General features: G+C 36.5%; 1 pseudogene; it reads left to right on the top strand.

Annotated features, from left to right (window-relative positions):
* Positions 1-2,475: 2,475 nt before the first annotated feature.
* Positions 2,476-2,675, top strand: LOC116625060 (annotated as a pseudogene).
* Positions 2,676-7,212: the final 4,537 nt, after the last annotated feature.

Genomic DNA, 7,212 nt, shown 5'->3' with positions numbered 1-7,212 from the left:
TTGTCATCTTTGATTTATCGTTGTTCATGTCTCCTGTCAGTAACTAGCTTTAAGCCCTGTCAGTGTTCTGGATTCAAGGGTTTCTTTCCTTTGCATTCTGCTGTCGTTCTAGTCTTGATTCTCATTGTTCTAGATTATCTCCTTAGAGCACACCTCAAGTGCCATGATTTACCCCCATTTTAGCCTTTGTCCAAGATGTTTCTCATCCCCTGAAATCTCATGTCTTAAGCCTCTCAAATGATTTAAATCAGATCATCTTTTAAGACCAAGCTTCTATCACTTATCATACCCCTAGCATAACCTTAGGGATTAAGAGAAGCAGGAGTGAAATACTGCCATTTCGCTTATTTTGGAAGACCGAAAATCATTTTTTTTGTTTTATGATCCTTTAAATTTTAATATCCTTCTGACTGACTATAATGGATGTGCATTTAGGATTTGACATTCAACTTTTTTTTGTTATTTTTACAACCTCTGTTGTACAAGTTGACATAAAGTTCTGCCACTGAGAATTTTTGTTTTTAGCATAAAATTTGACATATATGAAATAGACCCTATATAAAGGACTTCAAAATAAGTTTAATCAATCACAACATTTGTTGTCACAATTCAACAAAGTTAGAGCTTTAGCTGGCTGAGATCAGGCTGCTACCACCTGAGAAATACTTTGCCTTTATTCTTCCTATATTATGATGTCCTAAATCAAGGGTTTACCAAAACTATTAGTGGAAAGAAAAATTAATGATCTAATCTGTGTCATCTTAATCTAAAAAAGAAAAAGAAAGGTTAAATACAAAGCCTCTAGATTTCTACATTTGAGAAAACCCGAAATGTTTTTAAAATGATCTCATAAAGCTTTCACAGCTATGTTAATATGTTCTGTAACACCTTCTAAAACTTAGGACCTAGAACTCTGAGATCCAGGGATGTATTGTCAGGAATACTGCTGCTACATATATGTGTCCTTGAGCAATAGCCTCAAACTTGGTTACACAAATTTCTAGAATTCTGTGAACACAACTCCAAAACTTCATTTCAAATTGGAAAACTATTCCAAATACTTTATATAAATTCTGACATTTTTTTTTACTATTTTTTCTTAAGCAGAAGCGCCGGTATGACAATGATCATAGAGGAACAAGGCAAAGCAGACATTCTATTTAAAAATGACAGAAAAGAAAGCCTAGCAATAGTGCCTTTCATCTGCCAAATATGTTTATTTTTTTTAAACATCGGTGCAAGAATCTCTGACAATGAGTGGTTGAATTATTTGGACAGCAAGTTTCTTCTAATTCTAAGATTTTCTGATCATACCATAATTTGTTTAAAAAGTACAGCAACACAAAAGTACCAAACACACATACACCCACACATACAAACACACACACACACACCACATGCCACATAAAACTAAAAAGCATACATATTCTTCATGTATATACTATTTCAACTACAGTAGAAGTAGGGTTCTTTCCACAACACAAATAAACAAACAATTGCTAGAATTTCTTCAAACTAATCCAGAATGCAAATGAAAACATCAAAAACAAGAGGGTTTATTCAGAGATCAGGATGTTCTTCAGAATACAATACGTGAAAATAGTTTGCGCATTATTATATGCACAAGTACACATGCTCTCACACCAGAAGACCTCAAGAATCCTTGCGCAGTGTGCACAGGCTTCCCTGTATGGAAGTGTCATCACTTCCGAATATATCCCGCTATAGAATGAAGGATAGAACTTGGGTCATTGATGGAGCCGAATGATAGATATAAACTAAGATGCATCAAATGTGTCTGATGCGGAAAGATGCCCAAAGATGGCTTGTTAACAGAAGGGAGAGTGGTCCTTCCTTCCTACCAAATTCTGATGAAAAATGTAAGATGCACAGTATTTGGGGAGCATTTATTATGAGCTAGTTAGAACATGCTGAGTGGAAATGAATAGTGAATAACTCAAAGGGATTTATAGTCACAGCTTGGAGCCTCGCTGCAAATACTGATGTTCAGCAACACCAGTCCCAAAGGAAATAGGAGCGGGAGGAATATATGTTGTCAGTGTGATGAAATGAAATAGTTGCAACTGCAGATGGATTATTAACTAATATTGACTCTTGCTCTAAAAGCTGTCAGAGTTTTGCTATGCAGCACTGAAACAGCTGGGAATGTTCTGTCATGAAGCCAGTGGAGAAACATTCTAGTTGGGTTGAAATGCAAAAGCTAGATATTGGCTAAGGACCTAAGAGTCGTAAGTTTGCTTCTGGGTCAGACAAAATGAACACCACTTTTTTAGTCTATTGTAAAAGATTTGCTTCTTTGATTCATCAAAGATTTATTAAACACTTGCAAAGTGATAGGCACGATAGCTTCTCAGCAGTTGATAAGTAACACACCGATCCTGCTGTTATGGAAATTGCAATCTAGAAAACACTGAACTGATCATTTAACATTTTCTATAAAAAATGGAGAAAAAAAAGACTATACTTTTAGGGATCACTTCTATAGTTGTCACTCTGAACATATAGAATCCCAGAAACCATGAGGAGGAAGTACAGTGTCCTTTTCTGAGCATGAAGCTAGCTCTGGGTGTTGCTTCTGCAGCTGCAGGCAAACATCAATGATCTTTCTTCCCTGCACTGGAAGAGCAAGAAGGAAGGGAAACCATCTCACTGGGTGGGGGGGGGGGGGGGGGTAGAAAAAGAAAAGCCTCATTGGTTAAGACAGGATATTTTTAGAGGATAACTGCTGTAAAAATAGATCTAAAGGTTTAGGGGCTCAACTTAATGGAAGTTTATACCTCGTTCATATTTCAATCTCAAGCAAGTTGTTTGGGTTAAGGGACTTCTTTTCATCCATGGTGACATTCTTGCCCTGGACTCCTTTTATTCTGCTGTTCCACCATCCCGTAGGGCCTCACAGTCTTCAACAACCAGCAAGCAGAAGGGGTCAAACCATGAGGAAGGCACACCCACTTTGTGAAAGCCTTGGCCCCAAAGTGGCACACACTACTTTTCCTTTCATTCACTTGGCTAATGACTAGTACAACTAGTACAATGACTAGTACAGTTACTACACATAGTATAAGGGGGTGGTATAGAGGTAGCAAATGTAATAATTGGTTTGGCAACTACCTTCCAGCTACAACTTTATGGTGTGAACAGAGAGACCAGATTTTGGTGAACAGTTAGACTTATCTACAGTAAGAACAAAATGGAAAACGTCACTTAATAAGCAAACTTGTCATATCTGGGCCTTTAACTGGCCAAAAAGATATTAATAAAAATTTACTTTAAAAAGCTTGAAAATATTTGATATACAAAAATATTGTTCAGTGTTTCATATAGCAATTTTCTTTTCTGGCCAGGATTAGGTTTATCATAAAGAATACATTTCCTTTGGTGAGTATCTGGGTAGAAAATATGGATAATAGTGGTCTTCCTCAAACAAGGATAATTCCAGCACAGGAATGACGGGTTATTCAAGAAATGAATTTTGAAACTGCTTTGGATTGTATTAACATGAACAGAAATCAAACAATTATAAAAAATTGATGTTGTTATCTATGATGTTTGTGATGCCTGTGTTTTAACCACTAGTGTTAATGTTCTGCATTAAATCCCCATGGTATACACTCAATCTGTTTCATCAGTTCTAAAACAGAACACTTGCTGTCTAATTGAGTCATGTTTGCATTTCCAGCTGTGTGTAGGCAGCTAGCCACATTCTTTTCTATTCATATAAACAGACTATTACAATTATGTAAACAGTATAACTTTTAAATGCTCATTATGTTCCATTAGCTCTATTTACTAGACTCACATAGTCTCAAGACATAAAAATTTGAAAGAAAGGATATTAGATTAGGATAGTATTCTCAGACTGGCCAACAGTGTATATACCTAGTTTTATACAAAGAAGAGGAAGCAGAAATCCTTTTTTTAATAAGGAAAATCTGACGTAGTAGAGCAACAGAAGATTCCCTTTATAGATGGGCCATTTCCATGGGTGTCAGTCTAACAGATAAATAGAAATTGATGTAAACTAGGGTATACGTTTGATTTAAGGACTCATGGTTGAATTTACATGAATGTATCAGTTATCAAATTCTGAGTCTAAACAATATTTAAATAAAGCATTAAGGTGACATTTAGAATTTTTACTTTACTTTGGAAAGAAGTAGAAAATTAAATTCCTCTTCCCCATCATATTTCTCATTGGTATAAAAGAGGACAGTACTTTTTTATTCCTCTCACTCACTTGGCTAATCTTGGGATTGATATAAAATTAATAAGGTCTTTGTTTAGGGGAGGAGAATAGTCCAATGGATGGAAACAAGGTGAAAGTGCCGTAGAGAAAATAAATGGTTTATTAACAGTTATTATTAATGAGTGCTCAATTCTTGATGCTGAAATAATACTGTAGAATAAGTCCTTTCTAAATCAAATGATGAATTGATGCTATGTATATTTAATGGCATTCAAATAGTTTGAAATCATACATTTAAGTATAAAAATTATTCTAATGACAAATTCCTTCAATAATTATATAATCATGCTATTGTATGGTTGGAAAGAATCTTACATATCAGGAAAGCACCTTACTTTTCAACTCAGAAATCTCGTTTCCTCCAAAAGGAAATCAGGAAGGTTCCTTTGAATATTCCAGTCAGGAAGGATTTCAGTGTAATTGCAGGGCTGCAGGATTCATTTCTGAACAAATCTGTTTGTAACATAGATTAGCTTAATAAAACCTGCTTTTCCTTAATTATCACTAGATTTACCTTGTTCCATCTTCCACTAGTTTACAGAATAAATTTAATCTGTCTCAAAAATACAATACACTAATCCAATGTCTTTATTCCCTATTTGAGTTTATGACCCTGGAGGCCAGAAAAACTTTTGTCATAACCAAGCCTATGACAGGTGTTCAATTATTTGTTGAATAAAAATGAAAACGTTCTAGGGCACCTGGGTGGCTCAGTTGGTTAAGCACCTGCCTTTGGCTCCGGTCATGATCTCAGGGTCCTGGGATGGAGCACAGGTCAAACTCCCTGCTCAGCAGGGGGGTCTTCTCCCACTCCCTTTGCCTCCTACCCCATTCTCATGTTCTGTCTCTGTCTCTCTCTCTCTTTCAAAAAAATAAATAAATAAAATGAAAGTGTTCTTTACATAATACTCTATAGTATTATCATAACCACATATCTCACACCATCATAACTTTTTTATTTATTTTATTTTGTTAACTTTATTTCATTATATTATGTTAGTCACCATACAATGCATCATTAGTTTTTGATGTAGTGATCCACGATTCATTGTTATTGTATAACACCCAGTGCTCCATGCAGTACGTGCCCTCCTTAATACCCATCACCGGGCTAACCAATCCCCCCACACCCTCCCCTCTAAAACCCTCAGTTTGTTTCTCAGAGTCCATAGTCTCTCATGGTTCATCTCTCCCTCTGAATTCCCCCCCCCTTCATTTTTCCCTTTCTTCTCCTAATGTCCTCCATGCTATTCCTTATGTTCCACAAATAAGTGAAACCATATGATAATTGACTTTCTCTGCTTGACTTATTTCACTTCACAGAATTTCCTCCAGTTCCATCCATGTTGATGTAAAAGTTGGGTATTCATCCTTTCTGAAGACTGAGTAATATTCCATTGTGTATATGAACCACATCTTTATCCGTTCATCTGTTGAAGGGCATCTCGGCTCTTTCCATAGTTTGGCTATTGCAGACATTGCTGCTATGAACATTGGGGTGCATATGGTCCTTCTTTTCACTACATCTGTGTCTTTGGAGTAAATACCCAGGAGTGCAATTGCTGGGTCATGGAGTAGCTCTATTTTTAATTTTTTGAGGAACCTCCACATTGTTTTCCAAAGTGGCTGTACCAACTTGCATTCCCACCAACAGTGTAAAAGGGTTCCCCTTTCTCCACAACCTCTCCAACATTTGTTGTTTCTTGCCTTGTCAATTTTTGCCATTCTAACTGGTGTAAGGTGGTATCTCAGTGTGGTTTTGATTTGAATTTCCCTGATGGCTAATGATGATGAACATGTTTTCATGTGTCTGTTGGCCACTTGGATGTCTTCTTTGGAGAAGTGTCTGTTCATGTCTTCTGCCCATTTTTTGTCTTAATTATTTGTTTTTTGGGTGTTGAGTTTGAGAAGTTCTTTATAGATCTTGGATACCAGCCCTTTATCTGTAGTGTCATTTGCAAATATCTTCTCCCATTCTGTGGGTTGCCTCTTTGTTTTGTTGACTGTTTCCTTTGCTGTGCAGAAGCTTTTTATCTTGATGAAGTCCCAAAAGTTCATTTTCGCTTTTGTTTCACTAGTCTTTGGAGATGTATCTTGAAAGAAGTTGCTGTGGCCGATGTCAAAGAGGTTACTGCCTATGTTCTCCTCTAGGATCTTGATGGATTCCTGTCTCACAGTGAGGTCTTTCATCCACTTTGAGTTTATCTTTGTGAGTGGTGTTAGAGAATGGTCGAGTTTCATTCTTCTGCATGTGGCTGTCCAATTTTCCCTTCACCATTTATTGAAGGGACCGTCTTTTTTCCATTGCATGTTTTTTCCTGCTTTGTCAAAGATTATTTGACCATAGAGTTGAGGGTCCATATCTGGGCTCTCTATTCTGTTCCATTGGTCTATATGTCTGTTTTTGTGCCAGTACCATGCTGCCTTGGTGATCACTGCTTTGTAATATAGCTTGAAATCGGGCAACATGATGCCCCCAGCTTTGTTTTTCTTTTTCAATATTTCCTTGGCGATTCAGGGTCTTTTATGATTCCATACAAATTTTAGCATTGTTTGTTCTAGCACTTTGAAAAATGTCATTGGAATTTTGATCAGGATGGCAATGAAGGTATAGACTGCTCTGGGTAGCATAGACATTTTAACAATGTTTATTCTTCCGATCCCTGAGCATGGAATATTTTTCCATCTTTTCGTGTCTTCTTCAATTTCTTTCATGAGTGTTCTGTAGTTCCTAGAGTATAGATCCTTTACTTCTTTGGTTAGGTTTATTCCAAGGTATCTTCTGGTTTTTGTGCCATTGTAAATGGAATCATTTCTCTAATTTCTCTTTCTACAGATGCATTGTTAGTGTATAAGAAAGCAACTGATTTCTGTACATTGACTTTGTATCCTGCCACATTACTGAATTAGTGTGTGAGTTCTAGTAATTTGGGGGTGGAGTCTTT

Source organism: Phoca vitulina, unplaced genomic scaffold, assembly GCF_004348235.1.
Source record: "Phoca vitulina isolate PV1807 unplaced genomic scaffold, GSC_HSeal_1.0 scaffold72, whole genome shotgun sequence".
In the NCBI taxonomy this organism is placed as follows: Eukaryota; Metazoa; Chordata; class Mammalia; order Carnivora; family Phocidae; genus Phoca; species Phoca vitulina.
The sequence above is the reverse complement of the archived record's forward strand: the minus strand, read 5'-3'. Positions and strand labels throughout refer to the sequence as shown.